The sequence below is a fragment of the Thermobia domestica genome, chromosome 13, assembly GCF_964235325.1.
Source record: "Thermobia domestica chromosome 13, izTheDome1.hap1.1, whole genome shotgun sequence".
Lineage (NCBI taxonomy): Eukaryota > Metazoa > Arthropoda > Insecta > Zygentoma > Lepismatidae > Thermobia > Thermobia domestica.
Genome location: NC_137466.1, coordinates 8,163,726 through 8,190,047, shown reverse-complemented (window position 1 = coordinate 8,190,047; position 26,322 = coordinate 8,163,726). Strand labels below are relative to the sequence as shown.

The 26,322-nt window shown below is 36.8% G+C and overlaps 1 protein-coding gene across 8 annotated transcripts in view; it reads left to right on the top strand.

The window, feature by feature from the left end:
* LOC145668009 (uncharacterized) overlaps window positions 1–26,322 on the top strand; it is a 254,550-nt gene that overhangs the window by 168,386 nt on the left and 59,842 nt on the right. The window contains exon 1 of one of the 8 annotated variants that reach the window (XM_081735464.1): window positions 14,243–14,340. The exons of 6 other annotated variants lie outside the window; for them this stretch is intronic. The gene's annotated coding sequence lies outside the window, so the exon portion shown is untranslated. Of the gene's footprint in view, window positions 1–14,242; window positions 14,341–26,322 lie in introns of those variants that run through there. One more of the 8 variants, XM_081735463.1, reaches the window with a different exon arrangement.

The window sequence follows — 26,322 nt, the reverse complement described above, 5'->3', positions numbered from 1 at the left end:
CACAGACCTCCACAAAAAGCGACAGGTTACCTTTATAGATTAAGTTAGTCAAGAATCTTAAGAACCCTTTTCTCATTTCAATCTTCTGAACATTTTAGAATTCTTTCAAAGAATTGCATTGCTTCTTCCTTTGACAGATTCCTACAAACGCATGAAAATTACTGAATGCTGTACTGTTTTATTATTATTTTTCCTCTAAACTTAAATATCATGTGTTGAATGTAATCATTTCTAGTTTTGCCCCTGAAACCACGTAAATGATTCCTGATTTTTCATATGCATAGGAGTTAACGTGTGCTGCATGAATGGTGGCAAGATATTGTAGGTGTTTAGAAATAAGGATATTCTACATACATTCTAAAGATACTTTTATCCCGTTTCTTATATATAGACATCATTATCAGCTTCATCTATTTCCTTCCAAACGAGGGAAGACTTTCCGTTTTTGTCATTTCAAGCAGACGAGTTTTAGAATTTCTCTTATTATGTTATCCAACTACAATAATAAGTGATTATTTCTCTTAGTGCTGTTTCTGTGTCGTCGATTTCGCCTTTAAAGATTTTATTTCCCTAAAATCATGCATCAGCGTGTAAATGTGGAGAAATCCTTCAGTCCATCTGAATGGTCCCATTAATCTTATTCCATTTTTACTATAGGTGGAACGATGGCTTAGTGGTACAATGCTTCCCTCTGGTGCGTAGAGTCTTTGGTTCGATCCGTGGCCAAGTAAGATTGTGGTGAACATCATGTCCTTGAGTTTTCTCGGGGTACTCTCATTTCGTCCCACTTTCTCATTCCACCAATTCTTCCATCATCATTCACTTGCTTTAATCATTATCTCCCTTAGTCTAAAGGACATAATTATTGTACGTTAAACTGAGAGATTTCATTTCACTTTCCATTTTCACTATGAATTTTCAATTTTTCATGTATTGCTCTTAAGATGCAGTTTTAATATTTAGTACATAACTTTTTGTTATGCGTCAACATTTCATAACATTTGGAAAAAAATGAAATGAAATGAAATCTTTAAGTTTTACGTCCCACGGTTATGCCGGTTAGGCTAAAGGAGACGGTGATGATGAGAAATGAATGAAATGGCGGAATGAAGAAAGTGGGAGGAAACGGGAGAACCCCGAGAAAACCCACGAGCACAGTGTTTGTCCACCACAAAGTTCACACAGCGCGAGCTGGGATCGAACCACGGACCCCAAGCACCGGAGGTGAACGCTCTACCACTGAGCCACCGCGCCCCTCTCATAACATTTGGGTACATACGCTCTGGTACTGGCTATGCTTTTAATGTATCCAGTTTCTTTGATCCTCCATGTATTTGCATTTCTCATCGAACAACAGTTTATATTTATGCGTCCTGATATGAATTTAGTTTGTCGTTCATGGACATGCCACATAGATTAAGGGATACGTGAGTGATTGACTATTAGATGGTAGAATGAGAATGTTTTGGGATCTCTTGCATCAAGGGCAAATACTCTTTTACTTATCCGCCTTCCTCACTTTGGGTATTGTCATCTACCGTATTTAGCTGTTTCTCAGCCTCATATATAAACCCAAGTAGTAGCTTGAGTGAGGTGTCACTTTAAGTTATTGGTCTCATCTCGTGTAGGCTCGATGCTAAATGGGACATTAAATTACGATCACTCACTCACTGAACCTTATCTTTTTACAACACCAATAATGCATCTGCACGTTTCGTCAATACCTACCTAGCTGTACTATGTCAAAGTTATTCTTTACTCCATCAGTGTTCCCAAACAATGTGTTACATTCTGCAAGAGAACTCATACAAGCAGACATATTGGCAACTGTGTTTTTATTATTTTTTGTCGATCGATAAAGACTGTCGATAAGAGACACGAAACCCACTTGAAGTTGCAGTCATCATTCCTAAGGGGGGGGGGGAATATATAGTATTAGATAACTTACGGTAATAGGATTTTTGATAATGTTTCTTTGAGTGAAATGTACTTGGCGAAGATAACAAAGAAAATTTTAAAAAAATAAAATAAAATAAAATAAAAACGTCAAAGTAAACACAGTTGGACACTGATAGTTCGTTACTGGCCTTTGCTCCCCGTTTTTCCACGAAAAAATATAACGCAAAATACAAGTACTTCTGTTGGTTTAAGTAGGCCTACTTAGGAATTAAATTTCAAAGTCCAAAGCTTTCTGTCCATGGCGCTTTTTAATTATTATTATTTAAGAAAGGATAATTTGTGTTACCCCTGAAAAATAAGTCAAGTTCACATGACTATTAGCAAGAGTTACAACACCTTTTTTGATATGTCACTGTTATTACCAACACGGATAGACAACTAACTGGAACTGAAAATTCTATTTAAAAATTTTATTTTGTTTACTTAGCATGATTAGCAAACATTGAATAAACCGGAAACTTGCACCAATCGCATCGCTGAATGCAAATGATCCATATTTGTTTAAACTGTATATTGCACACTTGCCGACAAAAAACAATGTTTACCCACAATATATTCATTCGTACAGGTTTGTAACCAATTTGACTAAAGATTTACATAAGGTAGAGATTATTCCTAATTTTTTATGTAAAAATAAAGTCAATAAATAAAGAATAAATAGAAATAAATGATTTGTTCCAATTTCAGACTTCCTAAGTGTGGTTCCATTTGACAAAATGGCATTTCTCTATCTTTAACAAAGGGCCTGTGATACATCCATAAGGTGTCTGGGTCACAACAACCGATTTTGATGAAACTTAGTAGACTAATAGGACACCTTGCAAAACTAATGTAACATGTTAACTAGCAGGAATGTGTCGAAAAATCTATATAGTTTCTGAGATACAGTCGATTCATTAAAGATGACATTTGTAGTGATATCTCGAGAACGGCTCCACCGAGATCAAGCAAACTTTGCAAGCCATAGTAGATACATGATACCTTTAAAATGAAATTTAAACGAATTGTCTGCACCTGAGCAGAACTGCACAGAATGCGCAAATAATTGTGCGCATGCGCATATCTCGAAAACGTGAAGACTGCGATGTATTTTTCTCTTGCTTAGTTTGAACTACATGACGAGTATAACTTAATGCAAGAAAAAAACTAGACTCAAAGGTGAGCGTTTTCAAGCATTGAAATGAGATGTTGAGGTGGTCTGCCCCCGGACACCCGCCTCTAGTTACGCACTCTGTCTGACTTCTCAATCATACATTTCAATTACATCTGTGTAGAAGTCATATAGTTAACGTTAATAGTTGCCATATTCGGGTCGTAGTGATATCAAGTACTGTGAGTCATCAATGTTACACAACAGTAACACAGTATTAAGAGAGCGTAAGGATAAACTATCAGGCCTATTGTCGCGGTCTATTGGAACACGTCAGTGTGATGCAGGCATCTATGCTTCAAAGAAACTTGCAAAATCATAGGCCATAGGGTTACCTATATATAGTTAGTGTGGCCATGAGACGAGACCTTTGAAGTTGTCTCATCTCGTCGCGTGAAACAGTCTTGTCACAAAAATTATAGCCTGTTCCAATTAGGGATGGACAAAACTGGTTTTTATAAAAACTGGAAACCGGTTTCTAGAAAAACCGAAATCCGAAAAACCGACATTTCGGTTTTCTCCAAGGAACGGTCCGGTTTTCACCAAAATTGGTTCGGTTTTTCAACGAAACCGGTTTCATTTCCTCCAAAACCGGTTCGTTTTTTCCATGAAACCGGGTTCGTTTTCTCCAACACCAGGTCGGTTTTATCACCGAAACCGGTTTCGCTTTTTTTCCAAAAACCGGTTCGGTTTCTCACCAAAACTGATTTCTGTGAAAACATAAAACTATTTCTGTGGAACCGGATTCGATTTCCGGAGAACAATGGATACTATTCTGGTCAGAAATAGAACCAATTTTGGAAAAAAACGGAACCGGGTTTGAAGAAAATCGAAACCGGATCCGGTAAAAAAAACGAACCTGCTTTGTAGAAAACGGATAACCGGTTTCGGTGAAAACCGAACCGATTTCGGTTAAAAGCGGTTTCGGTGAAAAATCGGGTTTTTTGAAAGTTTTCAAAACCCGGTTTAGGTTTTCCTAAAAACCGAAAACTGGAAAACCGTTTCTGTGGCTACTACTAGTTTCAATAGGTCGCGACCATAAGCCTGATAGTTTATCCTTACGCTCTCTTAATACTGTTTTATTGTTGTGCAACATTGATGACTCACAGTACTTGATATCACTACGACCCGAATGTGGCGACTATTAACGTTAACTATATGACTTCTACACAGGTGTAATCGAAATGTATGACTGACAGACCACCTCAACATCTTCTCACCTCAATTGCTTGAAAACGCTCACCTTTGAGTCTAGTTTTTTTCTTGCATTATGTTATACTCGTCATATAGTTCAAACTAGGCAAGAGAAAAATATATCGCAGTCCTCACGTTTTCGAGACATGCACATACGCGCAATTACTTGCGCATTCTGCGCAGGTCTGCGCAGGTGCAAACAATTCGTTTAAATTTCGTTTTAAAGGTATCATGTATCTACTATGGCTTGCAAAGTTTGCTTGATCTCGGTGGAGCTGTTCTCGAGATATCACGACAAATGTCATCTTTAATGAATCGACTGTATCTCAGAAACTACAGCTTTTTCGACAAATTCCTGCTAGTTACATTAGTTTTGCAAGGTGTTCTATTAGTCTACACCGAAGTTTCATCAAAATTGGTTGTTTTGGCCCAGACACCTTATGGATGTGTCACAGGCCTTTTCCTGCAGAAATTATTCCTATATTTTCACAAATAGGAGATAATTGCAGAGTGTGGAGTGAAACATCTCTAATTTGCTCCCGACATTTGTAGTGGTTATATGGTTAGCATACCTGTCTTCGGCGCGGAAAATCCGGGTTCAATTCCAGGTTCGAGCTCTTCTGGTTCAGATTCCACAAGGCAGGTCCACGTCTCATATAATCTCGCTGCTGAACGAAGATTAAGCCCCAATCAACCAATATAATTTGCCCTCTTGTTAAATAGATCATATGGTCATGTTTTTTTTTTTTTTTTTTTAGTAGAAATCAGGATAGTTTTATCGCATCATCTCACAAATGCATAGTGTACCTCGCTTATGAAGGAACGACCAGGCAGTCTGATGCTCAAACTATATGATAAAATTAAACATTATATAGTTGCATGAAGGGGCAATTTTATTGGTATCTGTCTGTTCACTGGGTGCCCGTTGTGATACTATCGTCAGAGTGGTACTGCTACCGCTACCTATTTATCTAAGAGGTCGCCTTTTTCCTTGGTCTAGTGGTTAGCTTGGATATCTTTGGTGCACAAGGTCCAGGATTAGATTTCTGATAAGAAGCTATTGAACGTACTGCAATGGTTCATATCCAGTTTTAATAAACTGTATGTTTTATCTTGTTCCGTAAAGCCTTACTGCTGCAAAAGGTGCAAAAGATGAGCTGTTGAAATGAAATGCTCGTGTACCTCTTTATACTTTTTTTTTTTTTTTTTTTTTTGTAATTTTGCAACGAACAATTGAAACAGATCGAGATAAACCTTTATAAGTCGTATATTGATCGCATTTATAAGAATGGAATTGATATTTTTTTTTCGTTCGTTATGTACCAGAATTTTCTTGAACGTGAGCGCAGATCTGGAAATGAAAAAATGAAATATTTGAGTTTTACGTCCCACGGTTATGCCGGTTAGGCTAAAGGAGACGGTGATAATGAGAAATGAGTGAAATGGTGAAATGAAGAAAGTGGGAGGAAACAGGAGAACCCCGAGAAAACCCACGAGCACGGTGTTTGTCCACCACAAAGTCCACACAGCGCGAGCTGGGATCGAACCAGGGATCCCAAGCACCGGAGGTGGACGCTCTACCACTGAGCCACCGCGGCCCCACGAGCGCAGATCTGAGAATACAGATATTTTTCATATATATATTAGCCAATGTACAGGGTGTTACAAAAAATTGTCAGAAAATTTTGGGAATAGATTTCTCACATCAAAATAACAAAAGTCCATATGGATCATGTGGGTGGAAGTGTATAGTTTCGCAGTTATAGGGTGCCGAATGTGTGACAAAAATGAATTTTAAAGGTCAATAGTTTCACTACTATAGGGCCTATCGTAGTTGGATCAAGACATCACTGAGCAAGTACTGTAGTATATGAACTATCCAAATATCCATGTTTAAGAACCTACGGTACCTGCACAATCATTTTTAGAGAGGCTATTTGAGAGTACTTAACCACTCCCCGCAAACTTCTCTAAAAATTGACGTACAAGTACTGGAGCATTGTTTTAAACATGAATATTTGCATAGTTCACATATCAGTTTCTCAGTGATGTCTTGATCCGAATACGATAGGTTTCATAATAATGGAGGGATGAACTTTTAAAATTAACTTGTATCACGTTTTTCGGCACCCTATAACTCCAAAACTATCGACTTTTGAGCACAGGCCCCTATGAACGAAAAATAAATTGAATTGAATTTATTCACGGCAAACTGGTATTAATGGCTACGTGGTGTTAACGAAACTATACAAGAGCAATTGAATAAAATTAGAAAGGGCTAAATTCAATTCATTTTCTTTTTCGTACCTGTCTCCTCCCTTCTGATGGTGACGCCTTGGATTAGCGTCATGTGTGATTCTTCTTCATATCCTTCATTGTGGTCGTCCCTTTTATCCTCCTTGGTCCAGGATATTTCAAATTACACACTCTTTCCTTCATTGTTGCCGAACAAAGATGTGGCAACGTTGCATTTTCCTTTACCATTGGGCGCTATACCAGTATAGAGCCCAAATGATTGGTCCAATTCGGAAAATTCCAACATTTTAGATAGAAAACACATACTTTCCAATAACATTGCTCTCTTATCATTTTTTCGTATCTTCAGTAGTTACCGAGATGGCCAATGTAAACGGACTTATGGGAAATCCTGTATATATATATATATATATATATATATATATATATATATATATATATATATATATATATATATATATACTAACCTTTGCTAGCTGGGGAATTAGCCCTTAGATCTTCGCGTTTGCTCGACTTACGGCATTGCATCTCATATTTCAAACTTTGCTCCCGTTCTTTACACAGCAAAAATAAGTTTATTGCATTATTCCTTGCTAAAATTTGAACTTCTTTCCCCCTCAGAATTCAGATTTCAATCAAAGAGAAATGATGAAAACTCATGTCCATTCAAGTGCTGTGTTCAAAAATTCATTTCAAATGGTTCATCCGTTTTCTTCTGATGATGAAACTGATAACCTCGAAGTCATTTTTATTTATCGAGGAAAAGAATACAACACTTTATATACTAACTTTCATATCCATAACATGCCTCTAATTTCAAGAGATTTCAAGATATGGCCATCTTCTTATAGCAACTGCAACTCCCATCGTTTTATCTCCCCTTCTAACTGAAACATAAAAAAAAAAACGCTGTATGTCTTTTTTTTTTTAACGCTAAATTCCAATTTTCGTATCTCTAACCTTAAAAGATTTCAATGCTTTCAAGATAGGTCATCCTATTACAATAGTTTTAATTTTTACCCTTTTTCTTCCTATGTTTCTTTCGTCCCTTCTAGGAAATATTAAAAGAAAACGCTGAAATTATGTTAAGGTGGATCACTAGGTGTTCTCGGTGCTACGCTAAACGCTGCTTGAATAGTAGGACATTGCCAGATAGAGTCGAGTGTTTACTGATGCCAGATAATAAAGGAAATACAGTAATCATGGAATTTTGCTTGGACAGTTACGGGAGAAATTGGTTTTCGACCTTATCGCAATTCTCAGCTAAGTTACGCTTCTTGAGTTGCAACGATAGAATCGTCGAGGAATTTTCTTATTGTGACTTCCACAGAAACGTACAAATGTGGCAACAACACATTATGGCGTTCTGCGCAAGTTTCTTCTCAAATTCTATTTCCTTATATGTAAATTAATATTTAAATAAGATGTGAAACATAACATAAATAACGGTCAAACAGTATATCTATTTCATAATAAGATCATTACTTTAAAATACTTTACACATACAAATAAACATTTCATAAAACTGAGTACTTCTACTAAGATCTAACAGTAAGTGCCATCTTGTGTGCTCATTGTAAAACGAATCAAATATTTTCTTTTATTTGCTACCTTTTTCGATATCAGAAGACACAATCAAATGAATCAGTGTCTTGTGTTGTAGCTGAAATATAACTATCTCTTATAGTACAATATTTATAATATGTAACGTTTCATTGCGCAGTAGTTAAGGAAATGAGCTAAAATATGCACTGACTTCCGGGTGGTGATCCACCTTAATTTCATTTCATTAAACGTCTTTAATTACGTATTTTAAATAAAACTTATAAATGCTAAATTTCATGTTTTTAGCCGTAAATAATTTCTAGATGTAGACATCTGATTTTAACAACTGCAATCCCAACATTTTTTTTTTTTTACTTCCCATCCCATTTTCGTCCCTTCTAGGTCAAATATCAAAAAACGCTGAAGAATGAGTCTAATTATTTTAAACTAGCTGAAAATGCCCATTCTTCGCATGGGGGCTGTATTTGGAAGTCAACGGCTGTGGGAGTATGACCATTCATCTAAGCGACCGCAAAACTATGGATTTGACACTAATATCAGTCATTTTGGATTACTTTTACATGTCTCGATACCTCCCCCTCGCAGGTAATTTCCCGTATTTGAAAGTTATCACTAATGGAAGTGTCACTATTGACCTCAGCGACCGGAAAAATTTGGATTTGACACTAATATCGGTCATTTAGCATCATTTACGTGTTTCGCAATCCGCTACCTCGGTGACTCCCCGCCTGCAGGCGAATGGTGTGAATTCGGAAGTTAATGCGATCGGAGTTTCACCATTGATCTCAGCGACCTTGAAAACTATGAATTCGATACTAATATCGGTCGTTTTCTACTACTTTTACCTGTCCCGGGAAACATTTCCCCTGAGACCCCCCTGGTTCGAATTTTCAAAAATGCTTAGTCTTGGTCCGGGGCCTGGACCAAGATACCCGTGACCAAAATTTGATAACTCATCTGGTTCCGAGGCCGCACACAGACAGACAGACAGACAAACTTTATTTTATTTATATTAGATGAAAAGTCCATATGTCAAATTATATGTCTCTAACGTTGAGAAGTTCCGAGAATTGTCATCTCATTCCCACTTCCACGTCTCATTTCCAAAAATCCTTCCTTAGTGGTACCTTCCAGGAAAAATCTCACGGTTGTGCCGGCTAGGCTAATAAAATATGTTAAAATTATAATTAATTGTTGCTGTGGGTACTATAGCATGTTCGTTATATATTTTGAAAAGATAAGATAAAGATTTTTTAGATGAACACTACCCAAAGGGTTTATTGATATAGATATATAATTGTCATTACTAACACCGTAAATGATTTATTAAGGAAAATTTAATGAATACAATGCATCGCCGGTTAAGGCTGGGGATCACTTAACGTGATTTTAAACGACAGACCTTTTGTGTAAGTTAAGTTTGTTAAGTGTTGATTCTTTATGGTAAACAGAGGATATATGCAAAAGCGTACTTACATATGAGTTCATATGAGCACACTTATTCCAAGTACCAACTGTAGCAGCAGTGTAGCCAGAATGTGTGTTGGGGGGGGGGCAAGTGCTGTTATAGGTACATATAGAAACATTACAAACAAAGAAATATATAAACATAAAAATATATTTAAAAAATTACAAACGTCATAGTACCAAAGTACATTGTCGGACCTCTTTGGGGGGGCCTCTGCCCCCCTTCCCTACGCCACTGAACTGTACTGATTGCCAGAATGGAGAGAGAATGATGATTTAGTAAAATTTGATAGAGGTTTTATAGTTATTTTTGGAGGATACAAACATTTTTTTTTTATTTGTAATTTTATATTCACGGAAGCTGAAGGCCTTGAGGAAGGAATTGTTTATAAATACAGTTTTATTTTTATTAAAGTCTTTTGCGTTTTTAAATGACTTGGCGTTGTTTTATTAAGTGAATATTTTATTTTGGTTTATTTTGAAACAAAAGTTACTGTTTACCACTTATTTGACGTTTCTAATTTAAAAATTTTTTTATTGTTGGTTTTGCGCTTGTGAAAAGCGTTCTAGTTTTTCTTTTTATTCCTTCTTCAAAGAAACAAGTAAGCGCTTAGATTTATTATTATTATTATTATTATTATTATTATTATTATTATTATTATTATTATTATTATTTGAATCACTATTGTAGAATGTTTACTAACGAAGACGGCGGTGATGAGAAAACTGAATGAAATTGTGGAATGAAGAAAGTGGAAGGAAACGGGAAAACCCCAAGAAAACCCATACACACGCTGCTTGTCCATCACAAAGCTCACTAGGTGTCAACATTTTAAGTTTCTAGGTTAAGCTGTTTGGCCTCATATTACGTATGCGAGTTGCTGACTTATATAAAGAAGCTGCATGGACCTGCCTAATTTATTTTTCACAATAATTAGGATTTGAAATAGTGCTTATATTAATATTGAAAATATGAATCGAAAGGTAGTTTAGACAAAGAAACTTATCTTCCGATACTGGTTCGAATTTAAGCGGAATATAAAGAGAAATTTCGAAGAGTTATATGAACAAACAATAATTATGATTTCATTTTAATGTCTGTCTAGGGCCTGCCCTACTCATTAAAAAAAGATAAATTCCGTAATTAATTTCTTTATAGCCATTGTATCCTACCGAGTAGCTTACCTCTGAAAAAATGACGTTTTAAAATCTCTCAATATCAAACCTCCCCTAGTGAGAAAAAAAATTGACCTAATATTTTTGCAAAAAAAAAAAAATGTAAATGGCCACATATTATGTGAACAGTTGTTAAGTCAGATCAATTTTCGTGTACCCACTAAAACAACACGGGCTAGTGATCTCTTTTACACTCGAGCGGCGAGAGTTAATATTGTCCAAAGGTCCCTCCTAAACCGAATTGTCAGTACCTATAATCAGTTATCAGAAATTGTACACGTTTTTTCAAGTGAGTATAGTTTCAGATCATCTATAAATAAGCTATTTTTGTAATGTCGCTGTTGTGTTGTATCATGTTGACCTCAAATTGTTATTGAATTGTTGTGTTATCAAATTGTTAAAATGTTTCAGTGTAAAATGGCCTAGTGCTGTATCTGAAACCTGTTATAAATAAATAAATATATATTAATTTATCTTCCGTAGAAGAAAGGACCATAACCGTAGTAACCATTGGCTATTTTGGCGTGTGTTGCTTCTGTTAATTTTATTTTCGTTTATATGAAAGGCTACAATTTCGATGGGGTTTCGAGTTGGCGACTGGGTCTTCGTGTTCTCATTTGTTTTTGTATTCTTCTTTGTTCTGATCTTTCTTTTTTGTTATCATGTTCATTGTGGTTTTTGTTCTATTTTTGTTTTGTTCTTTCTTTGTTATGTTTTGTTTTGACGCACTGTTTTCACTTAAAAATGTGTCGTCATCAAAAGTACCAAATTCCAAATACTGTGACTGACAAAATGTGGACCTGTAAACTTTCCCTTTTTCTGCAATATACATCATGAATACTTTATGTTAGCAAGTTTTATTTCATCACTGATTTTAGACATTACGTACTGCTGGTATAATGCGAGAAACACTATATGACGCTATTATGAAGATTTCATGATACTTACATTATTTGGTGTATGTAGGTCTGATACTTTGTGGTAAACAATGACCCCCCCCAAAAAAAGTAGAGAACATTGTTTAGCCTGGAGAGATGTGTTGGACACGTCTTAGATCTCTTAGGCAAACAATAATTATAGGAGAAATGACGGGTTTCTCAACTTGCTAATGCTGTCAATTTTTGGATTTCTGTAAATTTGTACATACCTATTAATAATTGTAATTAACAGAAACAAATATTTTGACCTGCAAATTTTCGGATATTATTTTCTGACCATTTTCGATATTTTCCCTTTCTAAGATAAATTCGAAAATTAAACATTTTTTACTTTTAGGAAGGTTGTCATGACAAGGAAAGGGAACAAAGGAGAAAGCAAACTTATTTAGTTTTAAGAAATAAGCATGATATTATATTAATATAATACTAGATCTGTAACTCTCAAGATTTTAATTCCTTTATTAAGTAACTAAATGAAACAAATTTAAAATTCATTTGTTATTCAAACAAACTATTCAAAGTTATTATCAAACAGAACTTGTGACTCTTGTTTCATTTTGAGTCTGCGGAAAAATTCGCTGTTTTTTTTCTTTTTTCGTTTCATCTTTGTTTCCCTTTTTCAAAAATCTTTATAACATTTACTTGAAAGAGGGCGTACTTCCTTGATTTTCGAATCATTATATTAAATATTGTAAGTAGTTTACAAGCATCGTGGTTTTAAATTACATTAATTTCAGCACTTTATAAGAAGTTTTAAAATGAACGTACGAAATACGTAAAATGAAAGATACTAATATTTATTTTATGTACAAGTATTTTTAGTGTTCGCGATATGGAAGATGCATCTTTAGCTCCAATGCGTCAATTTCTTGATATATATATAAGTAATGACATATTTTTTTGCTCTTTTTTTTAAAATGATAAATCAGATTATATTTGTTGGATGCAGAAATTGACATACAATTTAGATGTTAGCACCCTTAGAAAGTTTTAAAATGGGAATACAAACCAAAACACAAATCTGTACAGCAGAGCCTCTTCCTTTAAAAAAAAAATTAAAAAGCAGCAAAAGATTCCAATTTAAACTGTTTATTATAGCTAGAATCGAAATAGACTACAGGAGATGATAGTTAACACTGGGAACTATATGGAAGGGAAATCGACATCGAAAAATCGAAAGTCATGAGAATGTCCCGTGGAAACGCGCCGTTGAGGGTCAGATTAGAACAAAGAGAACTTGAATAGGTCTTAGGTACTTCAAGTACCTGAGAATTTTGACGAAAGATGTTTACTGTACCTAAGAATTTAGGTCAAGAATTGTCATAGCCAAAGAAGCATTCAACGACAAAATATCACTGTTAACTAGCAGGCTTAATATTGGACTAAGGAAGTTGGTCCAGTGCTATATATGGAGCATTAGTGTGTGTGGTTCAGAGACTTGGACATTACGGAAGTTAGCAAAGAAATATTTAGAGGACTTTGAAATGTGGTATTGGAGGAAGGTGGAGAAGATACAATGGACAAAAAGAGTAACAAATGAGGATGCTTTGAAACTGATAGAAGAGAATAGGACGCTTCTAGCCAGCATTCTTCGTAGGAAGACCAATTAGATTGGACACATCTTGTGTGATGGTAATACAGTATGTGTCTTCTTCTTACCGTCATAGAAGAAAAGATGGAAGAAAAGCGAGGAATAGGAACAAGAAAAACACAAGTGATCGACGATTTGAAAAATAGAAGAAAATCGGGAGTTAAAAGAGAGAAGCTGAACGTTGAGAAACAAGGAAGAAACATTTCCGGGCGCAAACCTAAAACTGATAAAAGTATACCTATTGGTCCCAGAACCTGCCGACCGAAAGGCAGCATAATTAATAATAATAATAATAATAATAATATTGAACTGTAATAGCAGTAGCAACTTTTGGTTCCGTTTTCATACTAAACTTGCAAGATTACTTTTCTTTTGAAAAATGTGTTATTTCCTATGCTTCATACTGTATTACAGTAGGAATAGTTTGATAGCTATGCAGTAGAAACTACAAAATTGATAAAAAATGTTACACAAGTGTCAACACTAGCTGGTAGTAGTGAGATAAAAATCTTGTCAATTCAATGTTGAATGAATGAATGATTGCATATCGAGGTGTAACATTCTCTACTTCCGTTTCTCAAACCACTTGTTATTTCTGCTGAAATGTCATGCTTCCTCAAGAAAGAAGAAGAAAATTACGTTTCCAGAGATCTTGAGAAGTGTTACATTTGGTTATCTTACATTTCTCCTTCTGCTGCCCGTATCCCCTCCTGCTTTCCGTACTAGATGAGATGTATCGAAGTAAATTCATACTCAAGTACTGTTAATGCTGATAGGCTAATAACAATAATAATAAAGAAATCTTGGCCTGTCGGATATAATAGTGAGTTTCCATTATCCTATCTGCGCTGATAACGTGATCGGAAGGAGGGGAAAATCATATTGAAGGGAACAGAGCTGTGTTATCTTTGCATTTCCATCTATCTCACAATATAAACACAGGGCATTCACATATTGGGCTCCAGTGGTTCACTGCGAGACGGATTAACGTAGTACTAAGAGTTTTATAGTGCGTTTCTGTACTTCATTTATTACGGCTTGCGGTAAGTAATTACTTTTTTTTTAAGTATAACAATATCGATAAGCTCTCTAGTTGAAACAAAGAAACTAATTGAAAGTCACGTTGCAAAGACGCAAAGATTGTCACTCACATGGTCACAGCCTTTAATGTATAAACACAATTACAGTTGTGATATGAAAAGTGTATCATTTCACAAGAGCTATACTGTACATACAGAGAATGACTTGTCTTTTTAAAACAAATAATGAGGGGAAAATCCAAGAGTATGATCTGTTAAATATCCCTTAAAAATCGAAAAGTGAATAGTTTGTGCAATGGACAAATTAGAAATTAACTACTATTTGTATGCTTATAAGCAGTGCTGATTTCAGGGGTCGCTTGGGGGCAATTCCTCGCACGCAAAAAAAAGAAAGGTTACTAGTAAACAAGAAAAAGGTGGACAGTAACCAAGTTAGTTTGTCAATATATAGACAACAGAGTCGTGTGTCCCAGCAGCCAAGCCAAAAAGGTTAACGAGAGAAGGTGATCGTAACCTTGCGTTACAGGTTAACATTGCTAGGTTACAGTGTAATAACTCACAGGGGTACGCTAACCGATCACGTAGTTACCACTATCAATCATAGCCTGTAACCGGTAACCTTGTTAGTATGTTGGAATAACCGACTGCTCGGTTAACGAAACAGGGTGCAACAACTTTCTAACCGTGTATTTTGATTAGTATAACTTATTTAATAAATAACAGTAACAGATATTCAATCAACCACGAGCACATCAAAAAATACAATAATAAAATAGATAATAACTACCTAAATTTATTTTCATTTCTAATATGTACTTTTTTTTTGTCGTCATCCCGTTTAAAGGGTAACGCCCTACCCTTATAAGCCACCAATATCACAAGTATTTAAGAACTAACAGTGCGAATTTGTTTGGGTGATACTCTTCCCTATAAGCAAAGACGTAAAAGGAGTTTGATATTTGTACCGTAAAGCAACGTAAAACGCATTATATTTCCTGAACACATTGCAAAATTATTGTTACGAGTGTGTGAATTATTTGAAGACAATTGCATAACTAGTAGTGCTACCATCTAGTGTGGATATTTGTACTAGAAACATGTCACATAACATTTTATTCATTTAAATCTCAGAATATGCATAAACCTCCGTAAATAAACTTTCCTTCACATTTCTCTATTAATTTATGTAGAATCCATATTTTAATAACTGTTTTCCTATTCCTTCGGATGTATTCATAATTCTTAAAACTTTTCGTTCTTAAAATTGCAAATGGCGACCTTGCTGTTTGTACTTCTAGTAATGCAGTGTTACCAGTAAACAAGTTTCGGAGGGTTAAGTTTGCCTTGTGTGAAAATCGGTTGATAACAACACAGTGTTTTAAATTAAATTAACCTTCTTGAATTGGTTACCTTCTTCTAACCTATTTTATAGGTTAATAGCAACCAAACACTGGATAGCAACCAAACACCATCTACACATTTTCTAGTAACCTTTCTTGATTGATTACCGGCGACCTCGTAAAATTAACCTTTTTTGTCTCAGAAGGGTTGTTACAAATTATTAACTGGTTCTAGCAGCTAAATTGTCCATTAACCCCCACTAGGTTACCACTTATTTTTCTCAGTGCGCCCGGAAGCATAAAATCCTTCACCCAAGACCATTGTATATCCTATCGTGCTCAATGTAGTTTCCCAGTACTCTCGTAAAATTACTTTCAGTCCCCGCCCCTCCCTAGAAAATCTTTTCAAATCGTAAGCATAGATCTGTCTTGGATAATCTTTTAGAGAAGTTAATAAATAATATATTAGTTTTAATTGCCTATGTTTTAATAAAATTAATACATTGTTTTTTTATTCATCTGTTTCTCCACGTGAGTATTGTAATACCATTTGTGTCATTGGGAGTTACTACAGAAGTGTTAAAAAAAAGTGACATAACATTATTGATTACGGTTTCATAATTAGCAAAGTGATAAATAAATACATTTTTATAAGTTTACTAGCTGAAACTGTGCTCTGTATCAGCGCATCATTCACATATGAGAATGAATCATATTGTCATTCCTCACAATATTTGTACGTGTCCCTTCACAGACACAAGTGAAAGAAGTCTTGATAAAAATCGGCAAGTGGTACCATAAAGGAAAAGTTTCTTCATTATTTTTTCAATAACTCGCACAATTTGCAAGATTGAACCTACTTCCGGTTGGAGTTTCTAATTCATGTATGATCAATGTTTTCCTTCTTCTTGCATGCAGTATGTAATAATCAAATACATTACATACACAATTAATTATAATGTCACTGATATATGGTGTTCGTTGGGCAATAAAGATTCGTCTTAGCCTGGAGAAATGGTTATCCTTCGTTTTTAATTATCATTTGACCATGAAACAAACGCCTGAGAGATATACAATCCATGTATACAACTTTGTTGTGTTGGAATGTATAATTCGTAGGATATGATGTTTTACTTTTTTAAAATGTCAACACTTCCAGTGTACCCCTAAAAATTGTAATAAATAAATAACAATCAGACTTTTTAAAATATTCAATTAGAACTGGACAATCTACTTTAAATTTGGAAACGACCAGTGAAAACGGCACGTTTCTTAGCCCTTGTGCTTTTCGAGATCTCAATATCAAAAAGATTGGAGAAAAACATGTAAATTTTTCTTTGGAGATAAACATATAATCCTAGCATTTTAATATATAGATAAAAACTGGACTCACCACTTCAATTCAAACGAGTAAGAAAAAAGAAAAATTGAAAGAGTGTGTGCATTTAGACATTACTTCAATTGAATAAAACTCGCTGGTTTTATTTAAAAAGTCTTTAATAAAAGTACTTCTTTAAAAAATGAAAATATTCTTACACTTCTGAAAAAAATCTACTTCTGGCATTAAAGTACTCAGACTAACATATTTTACGATGTTAAAGGGTATGTCTAACTAAATCTATATCGTAATTGATTTACAGAACAATTTGCCTGAAAAACGACGGAAATATTGATTAGGAATTCTCACCGGAAGTATTTCAAAATCTATAGTAAATATTATAGGCTACTTTAAATTAAACTTTATATAAAACACCATGAACTCTGTATAAAACATAGCTTCTATGTTTGTAATGTAAAAGCTCTTAAATTCGTTTCTGTAACTCGTACAATCAAGGGCATATCGCTACTGATCATCAAAGAATCCTTGGAATTTGGGAGGAATACATAAAAGATCTGTACACTGAGAAAAATAAGTGGTAACCTAGTGGGGGTTAATGGACAATTTAGCTGCTAGAACCAGTTAATAATTTGTAACAACCCTTCTGAGACAAAAAAGGTTAATTTTACGAGGTCGCCGGTAATCAATCAAGAAAGGTTACTAGAAAATGTGTAGAAACAATCCAGTGTTTGGTTGCTATTAACCTATAAAATAGGTTAGAAGAAGGTAACCAATTCAAGAAGGTTAATTTAATTTAAAACACTGTGTTGTTATCAACCGATTTTCACACAAGGCAAACTTAACCCTCCGAAACTTGTTTACTGGTAACACTGCATTACTAGAAGTACAAACAGCAAGGTCGCCATTTGCAATTTTAAGAACGAAAAGTTTTAAGAATTATGAATACATCCGAAGGAATAGGAAAACAGTTATTAAAATATGGATTCTACATAAATTAATAGAGAAATGTGAAGGAAAGTTTATTTACGGAGGTTTATGCATATTCTGAGATTTAAATGAATAAAATGTTATGTGACATGTTTCTAGTACAAATATCCACACTAGATGGTAGCACTACTAGTTATGCAATTGTCTTCAAATAATTCACACACTCGTAACAATAATTTTGCAATGTGTTCAGGAAATATAATGAACTGCTGCTGTAGATTTTACACTGGGGCTTCTCTCCACCTGGCCACTATCCGAATGGGTGGTCTTTACCTACGCACCTACCTTTTCTAAGCACTTTGTGTTGTATCTGTTGGTTTGTATCATCATGGCCTCAGCTTCTTCTGGCCTATCACCTATTTCTGCGGACACTTCCATTTCGGCTGCTTCGTCAGCTATGAGGAAGGACCGCTCAAAACGCTCCAATGATACTGGGCCACCCATTCATGACGATCAACATGCTCATCTATCTCATGCACCAAAGGCCAAACGTCATCATACCCTCAGCGAATCTTCACATTCATCCTCAGGATCTCGTATGGACGATGACTCTCTGGAACGCAACACGAAGCCTCAAACTCATTCTTTCCTTCTGACTAACTATGACTCCAAGTACCAAGATCTGAAAATTCTGTATCTTCGCCTCGTCAAGTATGTACCACGCACAAAAATCACTCAACTCATCAACACTCAGAAAGGCATCATAATCAAGACAACTGATCCAGACTTCGCCAAACATCTCCTCAATACCTATTCATTCGAAATCTTCGGCAAACAAGCTAAGATCATCAATCAGGCACCTCGTCTATCCAAACAACCGCCTCCACCACGCCGACAGCCTGCACTTTCTGTCGTGATACGAGGTGTCGATCCCTCTTACTCAGATGACGAAATCACCGAAGAACTTCGTCTTGACGGCCTTTCCATCCTCAAATGCATCCGCATTAAGAATGCTTCCGGAAACACTTACATGGTTCGGGTCTTAACCCAATCCAAAGAAACCATTGACTCCTTGCTTTCCAATGGAGCATTCATCTACCGCAAGAAACACCGCGTTGAACCATCTAAATCACCTTCACCGCTACCCATGCGCTGTGAAAAATGTCAAGCCTACAACGCACATGCTACTAGTTCTTGTCCAAATCAGTTAAAATGCGGATTCTGCTCAGGGCCTCATAACACCCGTCAATGCACTAACCTTGAAAAACCTCCGCATTGTTCCACTTGTAATGCGACAGATCACCCTACCTACAGTTATAAATGCAAGGCAAGACCAACCGCCGATCCGTTCAAACCTGAATTAACTGTTCCATTACGACCACACGCTACCCAAACTCTCCCACCACCTACAGACGCTTATCAGCCTATCACCATTACGCAGTTCTTGTCATTTATCACGGTTACGTTGCAGAACATCCATCCCCTTCTCCGCCATCATATCTTGCATCAAGTTCAACAGGCTGCTAAGGATATTCTCCAAATTAATTTCAACGCCACATACTCAGGACAAACAGTTTACTTTCACTCGGACAAACTCCAGACGGAAGTCTACCTTTCTCTATCTTCCTTTTCTCTCCCCTAGTCATGGCACTTCATTTCCTGTTTCTCAACATTCGATCACTCATGCAACATAAAATCTTATTCCAACAGCTTCTGATAGAGGAAAATATCCATTGTTTTTTGCTAAATGAAACCCATCTTACGCCTCGCTTAAACCCGCACATCTCACGTTATACTCTTCTTCGCCATGATAATACCGCACCCGCTCGTCGAGCATGCGGAGGTGTTGCCATCGGCTTTTCACCATCCATTCCATATCGACAGCATTCTACTTCTCTGGCTCCTCTTCCCGAACATCTCATCACTACGTTATATTTCAAAACCCTTAACATCACCGTTGCTACAATTTATGTTCGCCCTGGTCACCCCATACCATATCCTTTCTTTCAATATATCTCTGATCATTTTCATACTTATGTCATTTTAGCTGATATTAATTTTCACAGTCGTACTGCCCGTCAACAGGAACATTTTCGAACTTACCTCACTACCCATACTACAGGTTTCTTTCACGATCTACCACAACCCACACGCCCTGAAAGTGGCACAACACCCGATATCGTCATAACGTCCTCCAATCTACTCACCCGGCATACTCTTGCAGTGTTAGATCCGCTAGGCAGTGACCACGTCCCTATTCTTCTCACTCTGACACCTACTCCGCAACGCACTCCTAGTCCAGCACCACTAGTTCGCACTGTACCTCGCTTTGACAAAGCTAACTGGTCTGCCTACCGCACTTCCCTACAAACACAGTTAGATTGTATCACCCCTCCTACAACAGAAGACGAAATGTATCACTCTCTTGATTCTATAACTGGCGCCATTCATACTGCTTCTGCACAGTATATTCCTCAGTGCACTCTTCATTCCTTTCGTCCACCTCTTCCCCCACAGTATCTTCATCTCATCCATCGCTCTCGCCAACATTTTAGAGATTTCACTCGTACTGGCAACCTCGAAGCACTCCGCCTCCATCGTCAATATCAACGGATAGTGCATAACTACCTTGTCGCCTATAAACGCCGTCAGTGGATTAAATCCTGCAACCAACTTAGTACCACATCTCATCCTTCCAAATTCTGGAAGCGATTTCACCGACTAACAGGCAAAAGCTCTTGTACTTCCTATCCACTTCTTGATCACAATCAGCCACTCCAAGATGATCTCAGCAAAGCTAACGCTTTCGCCTCTTATCTACAAGACATTTTTACTCCTCTCCCTCCTGATCCTACCTTGCGTCGTCACCCTACAGACAGGTTACAGCTTTCTTCTCCTGCACTCCAACCCCATTCCACTCACACTCTCCCTCCAGATTCTGCCCTTACCTCACCTATTACCGTCGAAGATATTCATCATAGTCTTCGTGGCAAACGAAACTCTGCACCCGGTTCCGATCGCATATCCTACCGCCATATTAAAGAAGCACCTTATGTCCTCTTTTACCTTCTGGCTACCATCTACACGTTTATACTGCGTACTGGATTCATACCGACTCCTTGGAAAACCTCTACCACGTTAATGTTCTTGAAACCTAACAAACCACCTCATGCAGTCTCTTCCTATCGTCCAATACAGCTTACACTCGTTTTCAGTAAACTACTTGAACGTATCCTTGTCTCCCGTCTCCACCCCCATCTTTCCGTACGTAATCTCATTCCACTTCACCAAGCAGGCTTCCGTCCTCAATTCAGTATTAATGACCAACTCCTTCGCTTAACCACTCACATTACAAATCAGTTTAACTCCAATCAACCGTCCTGTTTAGTTCTATTTGATTTAGAAAAAGCCTTTGACAAAGTTTGGCATCTTGGTCTTCTCTATAAACTGTTTTCCTTTGATCTTCCTCTCTGCTATATCCGTTTTATTTTTCATTTTATCACTTGTCGCCTTAGCTATGTTTCCATCAACAACCACTTATCGCATCCCATTTTTCTTCATTCCGGCGTTCCTCAAGGTTCATCACTCTCTCCCCTCCTCTATCTGCTCTATGTGGCTGATTTTCCCAATCTTCCTCCCTCCATCAATCTCTATCAATATGCTGACGATACGGCGTTTCTTGCTGTTGCCCCAACCATTCATCAGATTAACCGTACATTACAAACAGCTATCGATACTTTTCTTTCTTGGTGCAGATACTGGCGCCTCAAACTCAATGCCGCTAAAACACAAACCATCATTTTCCTTCCGCCTGGCAAACGAACTAAAGTGTACCGCAATCCAGCTAACTTTCACGTTCATGTCGATCATGTTCCCTTGCAACCACAGAATACAGCTACCTATCTTGGCATCACCTTCGACCGGCATCTCAAATGGTCGCCTCATCTGAAGACCATCTGTAAGAAAGCCTATAATCGACTTAACCTTCTGCGCCGCCTAACCGGAACTACCTGGGGACTCACTGCCCACACACTCCTTACTACATATAAAATGTTCTTACGCCCCGTCCTTACCTATGGCTTTCTTGCCTGGATATCGGCCGCCCCATCATTCTACACTCGATTGCAAATCCTGGAAAGACATGCTCTTCGTCTTGCTTTTCGCATTCGCCTTCCCAGTCCTACCCGAGATCTTTACAATCAAACACCTTTTCCGCACATCCTATACCACCTCGAAACATTACGCCTTCGCTACATCTCACAACGATATCAATTTCACCACCCTCTGCTTTTCGATACAATGCATCAGTGCGCTCTCATCCGACCCCACACTCAACTCCGTCACTCTCCCCTCTCACTACTTTTTACACTATACCGCTATACTCTCCCCCCTGACAGCCCCGATCTCATTCTCATCAATGATTTTATCACCGATACAGCCCCACCATGCATAATTCCATCATTTGCACAGTAGTCCTACTGTTCTACAAGGGCTTCCCACTGTCTTCATCAGATTCGGAGCTGCCCCCGAATCAGAAGATAACCTGCATTTGTTTTACTAACACAACCCGATGATGTGATGTCTAGTGCACCTCACCGTCATCCCTATCATCCCACCTCAATAATGATTATGGTTAATGGCCATAATGTCCAACTCTCCACGATGTAATTATTTTCCCGCTCATATGATGAATGAATAAATAACTGCTACCAAGTTATAATTTGCTATGTAAAATATAAGATTTAATAAAGTTGAATGAAACTCTAGAAACCCACCCATCGTTCTCCACTCCTAGCTATTCCCTGTACCCCACTTCCCGATATAAAGGGCGGTACCCTTTGGACGGGTGCTAGTCGTAGTCGGCTAGCAAAAAAAAAAAAAAAAAAAAAAAGGGCGTTACCCTTTAAACGGGATGACGACAAAAAAAAAGTACATATTAGAAATGAAAATAAATTTAGGTAGTTATTATCTATTTTATTATTGTATTTTTTGATGTGCTCGTGGTTGATTGAATATCTGTTACTGTTATTTATTAAATAAGTTATACTAATCAAAATACACGGTTAGAAAGTTGTTGCACCCTGTTTCGTTAACCGAGCAGTCGGTTATTCCAACATACTAACAAGGTTACCGGTTACAGGCTATGATTGATAGTGGTAACTACGTGATCGGTTAGCGTACCCCTGTGAGTTATTACACTGTAACCTAGCAATGTTAACCTGTAACGCAAGGTTACGATCACCTTCTCTCGTTAACCTTTTTGGCTTGGCTGCTGGGACACACGACTCTGTTGTCTATATATTGACAAACTAACTTGGTTACTGTCCACCTTTTTCTTGTTTACTAGTAACCTTTCTTTTTTTGCGTGTATGATCATAAGAACTGCCTCAAAGATATTGCGATCGAAGCAGAGGAAGAGGTGGATGATGAAGAAAAAGGAACCAGTATATTGAAAAGTGAAGTAGTAAAGCCATCAAGGACATGCAAAGGAGGAAGGCCACTGTGGACGACGACATTCCAGCAGATTTGCTCAAGGGATTAGGAGACAATGCAATAAAACCACTGCCTTCAATTATTAACAAGATCTACCTGAGTGGTGAATGGCCAAATGTTGAATAATGATTTTCTTGATGTTACAATGATTGCATTACTCAACGAGAAAGCAAGCAAAGAAGTACAGCAATCGCAGAAATTGCCTTATTTCTCACGCTGCAAAGATTATTGCGCGCATACTGAACAGGCAGCTGGAAAGTAAGACAGGAGAGTTATTAGACGAAGATCAATTTGGATTTCAGAAAGGAAAAGGCACAGAGATTCTATTAGGTTGATGAGAATTACATCAGAATAAATTCTGGACGTAAAGGAAGAGTAGTGTTTGTGCTTCATCGACGGGCAAACTTTCGACCGGGCTAGTTGGACCAAACTTCTGAAAATGCTTAAAGAAATCAGAGTTGGAAACTGGAATCGAGACTGGAAAGACGGAAGACTCATTCGCAACCTGTACGCAGGACAACGAGTGAAGTTGTGTTTGAATTGATGAGAAACCAATAGTGTGGAGACTGGAAGAGAAGTCAGACAAGGATGTAGATTGTCGCCCCAATTATTCAAAATTTACAGTGAATGGTTAAAGAAGGAAGCATTAATGGGAATTTGAGATTTCAAGATTGGAGGGCAGATCATTAACAAGATCAGGTATGCAGATGATACGATTATTATAGCTAGAACCGACGAAGGACTACAGGAGATGATTGAGTAAATAGTTGACACTGGGAAATTATATGGAATGGAAATCACATCGAAAAATCGAAAGTCATGAGAATATCCCGTGGAAATTCGCCCTTACCAGTCAGAGTAGAACAAAGAGAACTTGAAGAGGTCAAGAATTTCAAGTACGTGGAAAGTATTTCGACGAGAGATGCTTATTGCTGCAAAGAATTGCCGTAGCGAACAAGAAAAGATCACTCTTAACTAGCAGGCTTAATATTGGACGAATGAAGAATTTGGTCAGTATTAAACTGTCTGGTTCAGAGACTTGAACATTGTGGAAGTTAGAGAAAAATATTTAGTGAACTTCGAAATGTGATGTTGGAGGAAGATAGAGAAGATAAAATGGACAAAGTACGAAACGAAGATGTTTTAAAACAGATAGGAAAGAAGATGACGCTTTTGTTTTTGTTTTAAAAAATTCACTTTAATAAATTTTTCGAATATTTTTAGTTAAATAATTCAAATTAGTTATTTAAATAGTAAAGTATATTGCTTATTTAATCTAGAACGGTTTCTTTTTCAACCTTCGTTAAGGCATCAGATGGTGAAACGCGAATTATTCAAATCTGCTTATTGGAAATTGCACATGCCCCAAACTACAAGACAGACTCTGATGTTCAATCATTATGGAGTAGTCAGGTAAACTGTATCGAGTGCAATTGAAGCGCCCGCCAAGTGTGAACTACACTATGTAATTCGAGTTCTACATTCAGAAGGGCATAATACAGCCGCATTTCATCGTCGAGTGATTAAGTATTATGAAAAGAACGTTATAATTTATTACTAGACAGGAAGTGCTACAGAGAGTTTAAAATGCTTACTACTGCACAATGAATGAAGTGTAGAGTCTGTCTTCTGGTATGGGAGGGAAGATGTGAGAATTCCAATGAACAGATCTGGCTTATCCGCGTTTCACCATCCCAAGTGTTTTCCTCTCATGGCTAAACTGAGGTTTTAAAAAACACCCTCTTTTCTAAATCTATCTCAATTATATAATCACTGAATTTGTTAAAGTAGTATTAAAAGGTCTCCCATATCATTTTGCTAAGGCTAAAGAAAAGAAAAACAGTTGTTGTGTACAAAAAGTGGCAAAAGAAAAGAATTTAAGGAGTTGACATAAAAAAAAAATAGTTCCTTTGCGGTACTAAAACGTTCAACTGCCTACAACGTACTTCAATAAATACAATTTCTTTAAAGGAAATGGTCCCTTCCAAATTTCTGTGGGCCTTGTCTTTGAATTACATTCAAACGATCAATTGCACTAAATTTTGACCTAAGCTTAGGTAATAATTAAATTACCTTCCGATGTACTATTAGTTCTATTGAGGATTATTATTACACTTTTATGTTATGTCAGTAATCTAATTTAGGCTGGTTTACTCAATTGAGATTTCTGTTTACAGAGATGATTACGTACGTAGACAGCTGCGAGCGTACGCACAGTATTGATTACCGTTTATGTGCTTGTGATAATTTTGTTTTACTTTGTCCTTTGTCGGCTTTTAGATAAGTTTTAATCGAATTCACCTCTTACCCACGAAAGTTGTACAACCTACATTCTTAGTCGGAGTGAACCACTGTGACGTAGTGTTAGATGTAAGTTAATAATTGAGTAGTTGTCGTCATTGATGACCTTCTGGAGTTTGTGCAGACAAATATGGGAATTATATCTTCATGAGATAATGAGAAAGGAGGTCAACAAAACGAAAGATTGCCGCAGGTGCCCTGACGGATCAATAAACATGTGGTTCTTTTATTATTAATAATTTTTAGTGCTTCTATCAGCCACAGCAAAAAAAAAAAAAAAAATCCGGAGTTCTGGCACTGCCTAAGTATTTTTTGTAACGCGGATTACAAAAGGGGAGAATGGTCATTTCGTACCTAACCTGTTAAGATTAAATAAATCTCTCAAAAGAAACAAATTAGAACCTCTCACAAAAATCTACAGAAACTGAAGTGAATAGTACATGGGATAAAACTAACAACTGTTTATTATACTGCCATCTAGGAGTAACACTTCAAATATCAGTCACATAGTCTACCAACGGGAGGGAGGTACTTTTTGCCCACCAACTTAAAACAGCTAATTTATGAGAACACTAACGTGAAACT